This window comes from Lactuca saligna, chromosome 5 (assembly GCF_052625555.1).
Source record: "Lactuca saligna cultivar CGN05327 chromosome 5, ASM5262555v1, whole genome shotgun sequence".
Lineage (NCBI taxonomy): Eukaryota > Viridiplantae > Streptophyta > Magnoliopsida > Asterales > Asteraceae > Lactuca > Lactuca saligna.
Genome location: NC_136421.1, coordinates 156,986,811 through 157,004,108, shown reverse-complemented (window position 1 = coordinate 157,004,108; position 17,298 = coordinate 156,986,811). Strand labels below are relative to the sequence as shown.

The 17,298-nt window shown below is 39.1% G+C and overlaps 1 non-coding gene across 1 annotated transcript; it reads left to right on the top strand.

Moving 5' to 3' along the window:
* Nucleotides 1–475: 475 nt before the first annotated feature.
* On the top strand, nt 476–582 carry LOC144999023 (small nucleolar RNA R71). Its single transcript, XR_013660551.1, has one exon. It is a non-coding gene; the product is annotated as a small nucleolar RNA R71 (small nucleolar RNA).
* Nucleotides 583–17,298: the final 16,716 nt, after the last annotated feature.

Genomic DNA, 17,298 nt, shown 5'->3' with positions numbered 1-17,298 from the left:
CCTTTCTTTTTGCTTGTATTTCTCCTCCTTTGCCTTTTTGTACTCATCATACGAGAGCCATTCCTTCCTTGGTTTCCGCCAATTTTCATCAAACCTATCACCACTTGAATAGCCTACTTGCACCTTCTGGTTCCCATTCTCATCAACATCACAATCCTTAGTGAGATGAGGTCCTCTACAATTCTCACAACCGACCCTAATGGCATGGATGGATTGGTCCATCTTAGTCATTCTTCGATCCAAACTCTCTAGTTTAGCCATCATTGCTGCCATGCTATCATTAACTGAGTTCACATCCCCCCGACTTAGCTCATTCCTCGGGTTATGATATTCTCTAGAGTGCTTAGAGAATTCTTCCATTAGCTCCTTGACTTTCGGGGGTGGCTTCGTTGTGAGAGGTCCCAAGGTATCAAGGAGTTTCCTTGTGGTTACATTTACTTCATTATAGAAAATGGAGACTTCTTGTTGAATATTTAGATCGTGATGTGGGCAAATCCTTAGTAAACCTTTATATCTCTCCCATGCCTCATAAAGGCACTCTCCAGCTTGCTGTTCAAAGTTAGCTATGGCTTTCATCAACTTGGCTATTTTTGAGGGAGGGCAAAATTGATCAATAAATTATTCTTTCATCTTAGCCCATGTAGTGATGGATCCGGGAGGGAGTGATTTGAGCCAATCTTTAGCAGCTCATTTGAACGTGACGGGAAGAATACGAAGCAAAACGGTTTCACGAGGCACATTCAAAATATGGAAGTAATCAGCTACATTGTTGACCTCGTCTAAGTGCTTGTAAGCGTCTTCGTGATCTTTTCCATAGAAGGGAATCTCCTTAAGTTAGGCAAGTATGTGGCCCTTTAGCTCGAAAGTGGCTGTCGCAGGAATCACGGGTTGCACTAGTCCTTGGCTGGTATGATCATGTAACCTCTTCTTCCATTCTCCCATGGGAACTTCATCGATATTAGCCATGGGGTTAGCTAATTCGCCTTCAAATTCGCCTTCTTCCTCGGTTTCAGATTCTTCCCTTTCGGTTTCGTACTCGGTGTCCTCCTTTTCGGGTCTTCGTCCGCCACTGAAGAGAAGCTGGATTCTCCTACTTTCTTGCCTTTTTTCTTACTAAAGACAGCTTTTAGATTCTTCAACAGTGAATTCTTCGATGTTGCGGTTTCTCCTACGTTCTTGCCTTTGTTTTTCTTCAAGGTTGCTTCCGGGTCTTCAAGCGGTGGGATCAGAGGTGTACCTCCTCCCCTGGTCATATACGAACTGTAAACAAAACGAAAAACATGCATAAATAAAACAAAAATAAAATAAAAAACGAAACTGTGAAACAGTGATAGACTCGCCGAGTCGCTTTGATTGCATTCGGCGAGTTCAAAGCAAAAATAAATAAATAAATAAATAAATAAAATAAAAAATTCTAACTAAACTTCTAAAAACAGAAAATTATTAAAACTTATCCTAATAACTGAATTACTTAAGAAGTAACATTGTGCAAGATAAATCTCACACAAAAGATCAATAAAACTAGAAATTAGTGTTAATTTTTGAACCGTTCCCCGGTAATGGTGCCAAAAACTTGATGTGTGTAAACTCAACTAGTTTTAAACCTACTTTTAATTATAAAATTAACACAGAAAGGAAGTGGACCTATCAATTGTGGTGTAGCTAAATATGTAGTGTATCGAACTTAGGGAACGGAAAATTAAAACTAATAACTAATATTATCTAAAAAGCAAGTAATGGAAGTAGGGTTTTCTCTAGTTTTACAAGACTAGAAACTTAGTTAGACTAAATAACACGCAATTTAACTAACTAGCAGCTAAGGAAATAATTACCACTAAATTCAATAGTTAAGAGGACTTCTGTTTAGGTTCGACTCATTTGTTCCCATGGATGATTTTATAGTAAATGTATCAGATTAATTCTTCACTGGTTACCGATTAAGGTGATTAGATTCACATTCATTATTACTAATCCTTAGAAAAGAGATTAATTCAAGCAATGGTCAATTGTCTAAATTAATAAATTTCCTAGTTATTGATTCGGGTTAAGTAAGACTTGTAGTGGTTAATTAAATTGGTCATTCAATTACCTTTTGCTGATGGTTCATCATACAAACTCACAAATTAACTTACTTATCTTGTAGTTAATTCTATTTTCACGTTCGTTATTCCTAGACATACAACTATGCGGTCACATAAATCATATGAAATTAATAACTAAGATCTATTCATGCAACTTAATTAATGATTTATTAACAGAAGAATAGTTATTATCAACATATAAGGTTCCTTAATAAGCTTAACAAAACATAATCACCAATTAAAATTAATCCTAACCATAAAATCAATCCATATTCACAAAATCATCAACCCTAAACAGAAGAATAAGGGTTTAGTTCATAATTGCAGTAAACACAAAGTAAAAAACGAAACTAAAGAGTTTAAACATGGTTCAGATCAAAAGATTACTAGGAATAAACTAAAATTGCCTTAATTCTCTTCAAGATTGAATGTAGGGTTGATTCCTCTGCTTCTTACGACCTAATAGCACCTTCAATCGTAACTTTGCCTCTTAGGTTCCAGAGAGGTTTTTCATCTCGATCTCCAAGTCCCTATCTATATTATTCTGGAAACAGAGGTGACTCGTCGAGTCCAGCGACCGACTCGTCGAGTCCCTCATTAAAAATCCGTGTACGGAAAGGACTTATAGATCTTCACAAATCCTCGACACAACTTGTCGAGTAGCCGTCCCTACTCGCTGAGTCCTTTTTTGTTTTTTTTGTATTTTTCTTGCTTGTTTCAATTCCCGAACTTCCAATCGCTTGTCCTGCTTGCTTTAGCTTCCGAGCATATATTTTGGGACTGAAAATATAATTCAAACACTATTAAGTATCTTTTGTCCATAAAATGAAAATAATTAGCTGATTAATGATAAAAATCTATACTAAATCCATAGCTAAATATGCACATATCAGCTGGCAACTAAAAATCATAACTCTTGCCTTGAATTGATGAATATTCCACTCCAATTTCCATTCTCAAAGAACCACTGAACTCTAACCGTCTTCAACCCATGCGAACATACAACTCCCTTGACATTTCCAATAACCAAACAACTCATGAAACTGATACCACCATCTTCCTGTTATTGCTCCTCTCCTAGCAACGGTAGTGCTTGAACCCAATGGTTCTTCCATAAGCAATCAACGATAATACCAGAACATATGATAAAACCTTTGAACCTTGACCAAAGATCTTCCAAACAGAACCATTGAATTGATCCCAACAAAGACCCAAATCAACAACTTAACATGCTGAAACCCACTCAACACGACATTACCCACTAAAGATTCATCGAAGACTCCCGACATGTAGAATGACATATTACAATCCTTGATAATATAATCTAGACAAAAGCAGAGAGCCAACTTGAGATATAACTTACCCAAACCCAAGCAAAATTTCAACGCAATACAAATTACGATATCAACCTAGAAAAAAGATAAGATAACATACTCGTAAAAGCTTTTGAAGGAATCCTGACTTCCTCCTCCTAAGTTACCACGACCATACTAAGGACATGGTGCAAAAATCAGCTCTAATCCTAAATGACAAGAACTAACAATAGGATCCTAGAGATCCACAAGCTTTGGGCTCCAAATGAGCCCCCAATGACCTTACCAAAATCCCGTTCTGAAAGGCCCCGAAATAACCATCAAAGAGCTTCACAATCACTTCCTTGGCTGAACTAAAGACCACCGAGGTCCAATCCAAAACACCACGAGTAATCTTTGATGAGATAAACTCCTGTGGCCTCACATCGATCGACTTAGTACCTGCTATGGAGCCGGAATCAAAATCTGAATCCTATTCCTGAGTGCTCAACACCACTGAAAAAACATGCAAAAGATCCGAATATATGCAAGAATCCTCATCCTACAAGTTTCCTAGATTCTCCAAGACTCTCCTCGATTCGAGTATAGATCCAGTCTTTCAGTAGTAGAGGCCAAATACTACCTTCCACACCTAGCCATACTTTCCTCAAGAATCCTCCCGGAGCCTCTAACTCACCTTCTCGAATCCGTAAACCAACACTTGCTAACCCATGAAACAAAACCCACTAAAGCAACCCCCTAGGCTTTCTTAGGTTCCTGATCTCACCCTGCCATCAGCTATTGAAGAACTCTTCATAATGTTAGTTAGCTACCTATTGAATGCAATCACCTAAAACAAAGCTTTGATAATCCTTCGAGTAATAAACTCATCCATACAACGGCCATAATAAAAAAAAAGATATACACAATGGGGTCAAATCCGTCACTATGAGATTATCCAACCTTTGCTACATGTGACTTGAAATATTCACTTAATAGTTGACTTACATAACTTATGAGTTCCACAAAGCACAAATCAAGAAACATTCGTGAAATAACACTCCAATCCACAAAATAATCACAAGCATCCAATCCCACATACTACAACCCATACTAAGAGATCTCACTCCTCTTATTGATTACCTTACACATATAAATCAAACCCAATCCAACATCCTATGCTTCCTAGGCTACTAGAAATCACATATCATGCCACCCTACCACTAGCTAATCAGAACTAGCATGCAAGTCTACAAGCTCATACAATAGGCATACAAGGCATCTCTCCTAGCATTCTATCATGAAAAATTTGAGCAGGTCCTTAGGCCTAACTAGCATACGATTCACAGATTTACAGATCAAAGCACAACATATAACATGTGTGGATATTTTGGGAAAAATTACTTGATCTCGGTCGATAGCATACACCACACCCTTTCTTGTATTAGAAAACTTGTTCTTCGCCTTTTCAAATCATTTTTCTTTCATTTTGGAAAAACTTTACCAAATCCTCAGTTTAAGTTCAGACACACTTGGGAGTATGTCCAAATCCCTCAAACCAAGACTCTAATACCAACTTGTAACATCCCAAAATAAAGACATAAAATTTTTTCATTTTTAGATTAATAAATCGCTAATACATATCATTCCCATAAAGCCAAGGTAACAAAGATTTAGCAAAGTTCATCAATCAGAGTAATTCACAGAATGCGAAAACATGTGGTGTGTGATCTAAAATCATCCCGAGCTCTTCCATTTGAAAATCAAAGTACGTGAAACATAAACTGAAAACCATAAGCACGAAGCTTAATGAGTTCTCCAAGATACCTCATACCATACATATATAAATCTCATACTAGGCCCCCGCCCTCCATCAGGCATCACCCGGTCTTGAGTCCCACTTGGCCTTGGGCTCCGCTCAGCATCAAGCCCCGCTCAGATTGCATATATGTCAATTACCAGGACCCACCTGGCATTGGCCCCCCACCCCCGATATACACATAATCATATAACCATACAATCATATAATCATATAAACTTAATAGACCATGAAATTATCACAAAGACTATGTCATACCATTAAGTTATCTAACCGCACCCGACATCGGACCTTGCCCCGTAAGCATAAAATAGTTACTAATACCTAGCATACAATATGCTCATCAGGCCTCGCTTGGCATTAGGCCTTGCCCGGTAAGCATACCATCTCATAACGCATGCAAGAGTTATGCATGCATCTACCATTCTAACATAAAAACCATGGGACGACATTGGTGCCTTCGACCCGCTAAACCCAATGAGGAGACTCACCTCGCACTGCCAAATCATACAGAAAATCCCAGGCTACTGGCTGATAGATCCCCGAACTATCAATATCAAAACAAAACCTAATCAACATTTGGGTCCCAATCCATATCCATAAATCCATACTTGGGGTAAAAAGACCATTTTACCCTTAACCTAGCTTGGTCTAAGACTAAGGCCCAAACTCACCATCTGAAAGGCCCAAAAGCCAATTAATCAACCAAGCCCCAAATATGGCCTAATTTTCCAAATTGTGCCTAAACCCCTTTCATGGGCCTTACCCTAAAGCCGAACCATTTTTCCTATTCCAAAACACTTGCACTCAGATGGCCCATTAAGAAGTTAAACATCCAATCCCAAAAGAAAGCCCAAATAAGCAAAAAATCACCTGACTGAGTACACGGGGTGTAATCAGCTGTACGCTAAGCGTACTCGCTATTTGGCTTGTATGCTACACGTACAGACCTGTACTCTCAATATACTCATCCATTAAGCCAAAAACTCCATTAAGCTCTTAATGCTAAAGTATAAATGTCCAAACCACAGATTTGAGTCCACACAAGTGTCTAGAAACATAAAGTCACTAACTTTTGACTTTGCATGCCCTAAAAGAACCAATCTTCAAGATAAAGCATTAAAATTTCACCAAAAGGATACCATCTCATGCGTGGGGGATTCCAAACCCTAAAGGAGACAACTTTATGCATCTAGAACCTCAGAAACACCAAGTGTGGCAACTCATAGCTCATGGAGTGGTACCAAAGCACTAGATCTCACTCTTGGGGCCAAAAGGGACCAAAACTCATACAACATGGATCAAAGCCAACAATGAACAAGATCAAGGCTTTTTACCTCATACAAGCTGGAAATGAAGCACATAATCAAGATCCACAAGCTCTTCCTTAATCCACAACCTTGCACCAAACTCCATTCTTGGAGATGACCCAAAAACACCAAGATGCACACAATGAGCTAAAAAAACCACCACAGAGGCTAACGAACGATTTCTAGGATTTTAGGGACTTGGAGGCTGGTAAAGAGGCCAGTCAAAAAGACCTAATGTGCTTATATATGGTACAACATCCAAATTAGGGTTTTCACTTTACCCCTTGTACACTCGGCGTACCAGGTCTCGCACCCCTGATCCAACCTTGCAGTAAGCTAGGTGTACACCACATTACACCCATCATAATTTCCTTTGTATGAGTATGTTGCGCATACTCCCTAGCTACATCCCACATACTAGCGTTTTATCTTAAACCGTAAAGCACTCCAAAGGCCATCACTTCTTCGATATAAATATAATTACCATGATCCATATATCCATGAAAAGGTACCCATAAGCTCTACGATTTAATCAACTCATATCTGCCTTACCATTCCCCGAATAAACATTCAATTTCCATAAAAGCCCGAGCTGACATTTTACCAAAAACCCTTTGGCTCCAAAGAAAAAGCCAAATACCCGGATCATCCAAATTACATCATCCACCCCCAAATGAGCCTAAAAATCAATTCTCCAAAGGTTCTAAGCCTACTAATATCCAATCCCAGATCACAACCCCAAAATAGGAAACAATTTGAAACAGGGCATTACAACTCTCCCCCCCTTGAATTATATTTCATCCTTGAAATCATTCCTTATCCTCCCCGACATGCCAGAAAAACTACGCAACATGGCCATAATCCTGAGCATACCACAACCTTCCTAAAACCAACCTTAGTAGGGCTCTCCAACCTGAAGATGAACGAGTCCTTTCTCAACCCTAAATAATCCCCTGCAAAACAACCATGTTTACTCAATCTGAAACATGAAGTCTAGAGATGGTCTGACTCCTTGACAGACCAACCATATAGAACCATTGCAAAATCCATTCCACTTATGTCCCAACTGACCACTCACCTTTTGATAACTTGAGGTTCCCAATAGAAAACAGAATCACAGACCAGTTATCGTTGCAGAACACTTATACTTGACAGAACGCTTAGATAATCCTTCGAGTAGAAGACTTATCCCCTATTTGGACTCGACGAAGCTCTCTCACCTCTTAAATCTGATGAATTCCCAACCTATCAACCTCATATAGCATGAACCATCTACAACATGCTCTGATCAGTACTAGTGTTCGATTACTTGCCAAACCTAATGATCGCCTAAATTCTGAAATCCTGAAGAATACTCTTGAAATCTTAACCAGTTAGATAATCCAAATCACCTCCCATGATACCTTACCAATTCCTTAAGTTCTTATGCTCGCGACTAAAAACTGTAACCGTTGCCCTAAACTGACGAATCTTTGACTCCAATTTCCTTTCTCAAAGAACCACTGAACTCTAACCATCTTTAACCCATGTGAACATACAACTCCCTTGACATTTCCAATGACTAAACAACTCATGTATTTGACACCGCCATCATCCTACTACCACTCCTCTCCTAGTAACGGTAGTGCTTGAACCCAATAGTACTTCCATAGGCAACTATCGACCATACCAGAACAGATGATAAAACCACTGAACTCTGACCAAAGATCTTCCAAATAGAACCCTTGAATTGATCCCAGCAAAGAACCAGATCAACAACTGAACACGCTGAAACCTACTCAACATGATATGATCCACTAAAGATTCATCGAAGACTCCCGACATGCAGATTGGCATATCATAGTCCTTGATAATATAATCTAGACAAAAGTAGAGAACCAACCAAAGATATAACTTACCCAAACCCCAGAAGAATTTCAACGCAATACAAATTCCCGATATCAACCCATAAGAAACAGAGGATGACATACCCATAAAAGCATCTGAAGAAATACTAACTTCCTCCTCCTGGATTACCACGACCATCTTGAGGTCATGGTGCAAAACTCATCTCCAATCCTAAATGATAAGAACTAACAATATGATCATTCTTCCTGAAGGATCCTAGATATCTATAGCACCTTATCGGCTAGCACCCCCACAGATGCAGGAGTTTTCTACACATTTGCATGATTTGTGAAATAGAGGATTCATTCGTCCAGGTAGTTCGTTGTGGGGAGCATCAATCCTATTTTTGAATAAGAAGGATGGGTCACATTGGATGTGTATCGACTACCGGGAGCTGAATAAGCTAATGGTGAAGAACCCTTATCCACTCTTGAGGATTGGCGATTTGTTTGACCAGCTTCGGGGTGCATCTTGGTTTTCCAAGATCGATCTGCATTTGGGTTATCATTAGATGAGGGTCAGAGAGGAGGATGTATAGAAGATGGCATTTCAGACTTGATATGGCCATTACGAGTTCGTGGTGATGCCCTTCAGGCTCACCAATGCTCCAACCACATTCATGGATCTTAAAAATCGCATATACTGAACCATGTTGGATTGATCTGTAATTGTGTTTATTGATGACATCCTAGTCTATTCCAAGACCAAGTAGCAGCATGGGGAGCATCTAAAAGGAGGTATTACAGACTCTAAGGAGGGAGAGGTTGTATGTAAAGTTATCTAAGTGCGAGTTCTGGTTATGAGAGATGCAGTTTTTGGGAAACCTTGTCAACCTGAACGATATTCTAGTCGATATGGTCAAGGTTGAGGCAGTGATGATGTGGGAAGTTCCAAGGTATCCATTTGAAATTCAGAGTCTCCTTGGTTTAGCAAGTTACTATCGGACATTCATTCAGGATTTCTCCCAGATAGCGGTTCCTATGACTCGACTGATGAAGAAGACTATCACTTTTCGCTGGGCATCTGAGCAGCAGGCAACTTTTGAGACCCAGAGGTAGAGATTGTGTGAGGCACTGATTTTGACCATGCCTGAGGGTTTCGAGGATTTTATGGTTTATTATGATGCGTCGATCACGGTTTGGGTGCGGTTCTGATGTAGATGGGTCGTGTTATTGCTTACGCTTCAAGGCAGTTGAAGCCTCATGATACGAACAATCTTACGCATGATTTGGAGGTGGGGACAGTGGTGTTTTCCCTCAAGATTTGGCAACAATACCTGTGTGGGGTCTATTATACTATTTACATGGATCAAAAGAGCCTGAGGTATTTGATCGATCACCTGAACCTAGTCAAGCGGCAACATAGGCGGTTGGATGTGGTGAATGATTATGATTGTGAGATCCTTTACTATCCAGGGAAGGCCAAGGTAGTCATGGCTCTGATCAGGGATATGTGTTTGAGAATGAAAATGATTACTCCATTCTTGGAGTAGATCTGAGAGGCTTAGGTTGAGGCTATGAAGGAAGAGAACCGAAAGAGTGAGCGTATTTTGGGTTAGGTGGCTTCCTTTGATTATGATAACTAAGGGTTATTGACTCTCCATCAGAGGGTGTGGGTTCCTTACTAAGGTGGTGCACATAAGGTTTTGATGGAAGAGGCGCACAAGTCAAGATTCTCTAGTAATCACGGAGCGACAAAGATGTATAAAGATCTCCATCCTGATTATTAGTGGCCATGTATGAAGCATAATCTAGCTTGGTTTTTGGAGAGATTCCTGACCTACAGGAAAGTAAAGGCAGAGCATCAGTAACCTCATAGTAAAATAGAGTCATTGGATCTACCCATCTAAAAATGGGAAGAGATTACAATGATTTTTTTCACTAAACTACTTCAGACGGCGCACGAGGTGGATTTGATATGAGCCATCGTGGATCGATTGACCAAGAGAAGACATTTAATTATGATTTAGGAGAGTATCTATATGGAGACGTTTGCCGAAATCTACATTAGGGAGGTTGTGACACGGCATGGGGTGCCGGTTTCAGTGGTTTTAGAAAAGGATGTCCGGTTTACTTCAGATTCTAAAATAAACTCCATGAGGAGTTTGGTACTCATCAACACTTCAGAATGGCCTTTCACCCAAATGGATGGTTAGAGTGAGCGGACAATCCAAACATTGGATGATATGGTGCAGGGATGTGTTCTGGATTTTGGCGGCGGTTGGGATAACAAAATTTATCATGGCAACATTGATCGACCTCCTTTTGAGATGCTCTATGGGAGGAAGTGAAGGACCCCAATAAATTAGGGTGAGGTCTGTCAACGGGTCATGGGGAGTACTGAGGTGGTACTGAAGACAACCGAGATGATTCAACAGGTTCGTGGTAAACTTTAGATAGCTTAGAGTTGGCAGAGGAGCTATGCCGACAAGCACCACTCAGACCTAGAATTCCATGTTGGGGATATGGTTCTCCGAAAGGTCTCACTTTGGAAAGGTGTCATCTAATTCGGGAAGCGGGGAAATCTAGGCCCCAGGTATAGTAGTCCTTTTAGGCTTGTAGCCTGGGTGGGCAGGGTAGCGTATCGTTTGGATCTCCTGGAGGAACTCAGTCATATTCAAAGTACTTTTCATGTCTCCCAGCTATGGAAGTGTTTGGTTTAAGATTCCGTAGTGGTTCCATTAAAGGATATACATGTGGATGACCGCCTGAACTGTATTGAGAGACGGGTAGCGATCATCGACAGGAATATGAAAACCTTGAGGAACAAGGTTGTGGAGTTAGTGAAGGTGCAGTGGCAGCACCAGAATGGTTTAGAGCGGACTTGGGAGCCTGGGGAAGAGATGCAGGAGCATTACCTAGAATTATTTCCGACAACAGACTTCGAGGACATAGTCTGATTCAAGTGGGGTAGAATTGTAATGCCCGAGTCGCCATGTATAAAGTTTAGCCATTATTTCAATTAAAATCAAGGACTGGACCACAAGTTCGTTGGACGTACACTAGGTATGCACGGTGTATTCCTTTGCATGCGTGCATCTGGGTGACCCCTATGTACGTTGGGCCTACCCATCCGTACGCAGGGCATACTAAATCCAGAGGAAAACCTTAATTGTTTGGGTTTGCACCCTATTTAAACCTATTAAGTCCTTCAAGTTCACCACCTTATCAACCTCTTTTTCCTCTTAAGTCATATCTCAAAACCCTAATCCACTTTCCATAATGTTTAAGCTTGTGCGTGTTTGTATTTTTAGTGTGTGTGGTGCTTAGAGAAGAAGAAAAAGAGTTGTGAAGAAACATTGGATCAGAAAGAGCTTCTAGATCTAGAGTTTTCTCATAATTTCTAAATTATTGAAGGTAAAAAGCTTGTACCTTGATGAATCCATATGTTAGTTTGTAGTTTAGGGCTTACTTCTTCATAAAATGGTCCTATAAGATGTTCTTGAGAGTATGCGCTATTCCAGAAGGTTATAATGTTAGAACCTAGTGTTTCTAACATCCATTGAGCATAAAAATGGAGTCTTGATGGATTAAATTCAATCTTGCAAGGATTGAAGGTGGTTTCATGAAGATAATGTGGTTTAATCCAAGATTTGCCCCATTAGGATGAAAAAGCATAAAGTTGGCAACTTTATGGCTTAATGCACTTTAATAAGCCTAAATTTAAAATTAGAAGTTGGGTGTTAACTAATTAAGACCATCGATTAAAGTTTTGGCCAACTGCAGCATACATCGGGCGTACCTTGGGTTATGATGAGCGTACGCATCTAAAGTCCCGATGATGCAAGGGTTGTCAGTACACCGGGTGTACTGGTTGGTATGCTGAAGCATACTCATTAGCGTGGGTCTTGGGCTTGTTTCAGGCCATGTGTAGGATTTAGGGACTTTGGGTCCTTATTGGACCTTAAGCTTTTCTGTGACGTGTCTTTGGGGATCGGGCCTATTTTGGACATAGATTATCTTTTGGGCTTCATGGCTAGTAGCATTTGGACCTTCATAGGCTAGGCCTAATAATCCAATGAATAAGTAACTTTTTCCATTAAGGTCAGAATTTAGGGTTTGGACTCTCACGCTGGATTATGGACCTAATTTCTAATTAGGGTTTCTTTACTTGTGATTTAGTGGGGATTACTGGTTCAGCAGCCCAATAATTTTTTTAACTGTCAGTAGACTGAGGTGAGTTTGCTCACGATACTATAGGATACTAGGATATCTTATGTTCTTGTAGTTGTTGTGACTCATGTTGTATGTGTTATATGCTTGTTTACATATTTGCTATATGTATGTGGGGTGAAATAGACCTTGTATAGCCTTGTGCTGACATTTGAGTGGAAATAGATGTGGGGGTGAAATAGACATGGGGTGAAATAGACCAGGTACGGCTTAGGCTGACACATTAGTTGAAATAGACACGGAGGTGAAATACACCCGAGGATAAAATGATCCCCGACACAACCTTGAGCTGGCAGATATGTATGGTACATGGTATTTTAGGGAACTCACTAAGATTCATGCTTACAGTTCTCAATTTATGTTTCAGGTAATTCCGAATTGAAGGGGAAGAGCTCGGGATGATTACATCGCACACACCATATTTTCTCCGCATTTTATTTGACTTTGATGTATTTAGATCATTTTGACATACTCTGATTTTTTTATGGTTTTATAAAAAACGTTTTGGATGATGGTTATATTATTATAAAAATTGAAATTTTTAGTCTTAAATTTTGGGACGTTACAACTTTACTCCCCCTCAAGTTGGAGCATGTAAATTACAAATGACAAACTTGACCAGTAAATCCTTTAGTATGACGGCTCCCAAGGCCTTTGTAAAAACATCAGCCAATTGTTCTTTTGTTTTTATATAAATTGGTCCTATCTCTTGAGACTAAACTCGTTCCTTGACAAAGAAACAATCCATTTCTACATGCTTAGTTCGTTCATGGATAATTGGATTGTTACAGTGTGTCTAGTTGCCTGATTATTGCAAACGAGTGAAGTAGCTTTGGTGGGCGCCACCTTCAAGATTTTAAGTAACCAATGAAGCCACAAAACTTCACTAACTGCATGTATTATTGCTCTATACTCTACTCTAGCAGAGGAACAGGAAACCACCGTCTTTATTTAGGTGTTATCCTTTCCTTATCAGTTGTTATCTTTAGGATTTCGTTTGTTATCTCCTATTTATAGACTTTATTTAGTTGTTATCTTTTCCTTATCAGTTATTATCTTTTTCATATCTTTTCTTAGCTTTGTTTTTAACAACCCCCCACCCCCCAAAAAAATTGTTTGAATGAATTCAAGTTTTTAGAGTATCAATTTCTTTATGGTATCACAGCTTGTATTTTATTTTATACACCCATTTTTAATCAATGGCGTGTTTCCGTTCAGGTAGTTGATATTTCCATATTTATACATAGTTTTAGGCAATAACTGACAAGGATTGGAACTTTGGAGGATTTGAGATCTAAAAGAAGAAAACTCTAGTGAAAAAACCTAACTCATGATGTGGCAATCAAGCCCACGACGTGAAGAGGGTATTCTAGAAGATAACTACGCCGGAGGTCGGTTTCCTTGCCCGATACAAATTTTTATGAAAGTCACGACGTGAAACCCTATTTCACATCATGAGCCACGTATTTTCCAAATCTATAAATACTCTTTCACACTTACGATTTTAAAGGCTTTTTTTTTGGGGGGGGGGGGGGGGGGAGAGATAATCAGAGATATTCAATTTTAGAGTCTAGAGAAGTTCACAAAACACTCTTTTGAAGGAAAAATAGCTTGGAGATTAAGGAATTGAAGAACACATCATCACATCGGTTTTATTTAATTTAATCTTGTTGATCTATGTTGAAGTTATGTTTTCGTTTTCAGCCATGAGCAGATGAACTTATCTTATTTCGTTTAGCTAGATGATAGTTTAACTCTATGGTTTATTCTATTAAATTATGGATTTTAATAGTTGATTTTGTTCTTGTGTTTGATTATCATTACCTAGCATGTTAAAGTTGTGATTTTTTGCTTAAATTCAAGTTAAGTGTAGCTTATTGACCATTAAATTACATGAACTTGATTACCTAGTGATTCAGTGACCATTAAATTACTAGAGCTAGGATCAACTAAATCTTAGATAAGTAATAAAAGTAGCAATTTTAGCTGTGCTGGAGAACATAAATCGTGACCATAATTGTGTTTTGCTCAGGTAAATCTTACATAACCCATCTATAATTAATAGCTAATTTTGTGTTTTACACAACGTAGTTCATGAATTGGTAAAAATATTAGTAAATTTGGACTTGAGTTGCTAATTACATAATAATTGGTTACCAACTTTAATAATCCATAATTAGTAACTAACCATAGAGGAGAAGTGGATTCGAACTAAACGAAAGTGTTTCTAGTATATTGATAACAACTGTATTAGTTAAGTGTTTGACTTTGTCTGAACTTGAAAAATCAGATAAAACCCTTTTTGACTTTTGCTTGTTTTTAGATTAATCTATTAGTAGTTAGGTTAGTAAATTAAATCCGTTCCCTAAGTTCTATACCTGACTGTTTGTGCTATATTATTTGCGAATAGGTCCACTGCCTTAAGTCTTAATGGTTAGTTAGATAGTTGGTAAAACTAGCAGGTGTAGTTACGAAATCTCAGTAGTTCTTCAAGTACCCATGTCATATTTTCTTCTAAAGCCTTTATTTCATTTTTCATTGCTTCTTTCCATCACTCACATTTCACAGTATGTTTAAAACACTTAGGCTCATCGCTTGCACAGATGGTTGCTAGAAAAGCTTTTTGTTTATTAGAAAAATTTTCATATGAAATATGATTAGCGATAGAGTGTACCTTGGAGGAGCTTAGATTGTGCATGGGCTTTGTAGGGTCTATCGACGGGGGCATGCCAACCATATATTCTTCAAACCTCTTTGGTTGTGTTCTAGTTCTTCTTTCCCTCAAAATGTTTTTTGTTTGCTGACCTTCAAAATCTGTTTCACTTGAAAAACTTGGTTCTTCCATGGTTTCATCAGGAATTGGTTCACTGTCATCAATGGTGACAGTTTCGACATCATCATATCTAAGACTTTCTTTGTTATTATAATTGACATCCACATCTTTACCAAAAAAACTTACTAAACATGCTTTCATCTTCAATATGGCTTTCAACCTTCTGTGTTTGAGATTTTAAAAATGGATAAGCCTCTTCAACAAACCGTACGTCTCTAGATGTAATCACTTTGCTATCGTTGATGACAAACACCTGGTACACCGTTTATCGTTGTGGATAGCCTAAGAAAACACTAGGTCTCCCCCTCACTTTAAACTTATCTCCTTTCCTTTCTGTGTTCCTTACATAAGCGAGACATCCAAATACTCTTATGTGTGCATATTTTGGTTTCTTGCCAAAAAATACATCAAAAGGCGTCTTCAAGCCTATTACATTGGAGGGCAATCTGTTAATTATATAAGTAGTTGTCATCACACATTCTCCCCATAGTTGATTAGGTAAATCGGCTTCAAACTTTAATGCTCTAGCAGTTTCAAGTAAGTGATGACGCTTTCTCTTGACCAAACCATTTCATTTTGGTATGTGAGGGAAAGATGTTTCAAGCACTATCCCTTGTTGAACATAAAATTCAATCATAGCACCTGATGTGAATTCACCACCATTATCACTCCTTATTCTCTTACCGTTTTTTCTAAACTGAGTTTTGACCATATTGCAAAAATTCATCAAGCATTTACTTTCTTCATGCTTATGTTGTAACATCCATAATTTTACGCCAAATTTAAACTTTTTCAATCATAAATAAATTCAAACAGCATTTGTTTACAAATTTTTTTTTCAAATCATTATCCATCAGAGTGTCCCAAAATCATATCATAAGGATGAGGAGCGTTACGGTCGCACCTTCACATTGCCATCATCTCCTGAAGTACCTAAAACAATAAACTAAAAACTGTAAGCCCGAGGGCTTAGTGAGCTACCCCAAAAATACCAATACCATACTGACAATATCATATCAGTAATAATCAATCAATCAACATGCATACTGGGCCATCGGCACAACTAGAACACCCTACCGAGCCTATAATCTGTCTGGATCTATCCCAAGCCTTTGGCATGACTGGTCCGCCACGTGGGCCTACAGTCTCCCCGGACCACTCATAGGGTATGTTGTCCCTCAGCACAAAGTAGGACCGCCTCAACCCAACCAACAAGCAAATAACCATGTGCGCATAACTATCATATACTGGCATATGCAAACATCAAACATATCTATCTTACTGATCATCAATCACAGAATTCTCCTGTAAATAGAGTACCGACCTAGAAGGTCACTAACATACCAATCCCTATGGATCTTATGAGCATAACATACTGTCTACCCTGATTCCGATCTAATAGATCATAACCACATGTAGCATACCATAACAATAACAACTAAAGGGCCGACCTTGGTGCCGCAGACCCTATCGATATAGTAAGGATAACTCAGCTCGCAGATGTCGACTTGGAAGGTAAACTCCAACTCTCGGATCACATGACATAGACTCCACCACCTATTATCATAGTAAAATATACTCGTAAGTCCTTAACCTTATAAGGTACTCCATAACCCACTAGTCAACCCCTGATCAAAGTCAAAGTCCTTAGTCAAGGTCAATAGTCCATGTTGACCTCGTCTCGCCGACTACCCTCAGCTACTCGCCGAGTTCCTTGAAGCACATTCAAACTCGCCGAGTCATCGGGGTGACTCGTCGAGTTCCTTCGATTCTCGATCAAACTTTAAGGCTACTCGTCAAGTTTCCTCCTTGCAACTCGACGGATACACACACATACATGTCCTGGAGAAAACTCATCCGACTCGCCGAGTTGTTCTTCAACCCATCGAGTCTATGGCAATCAT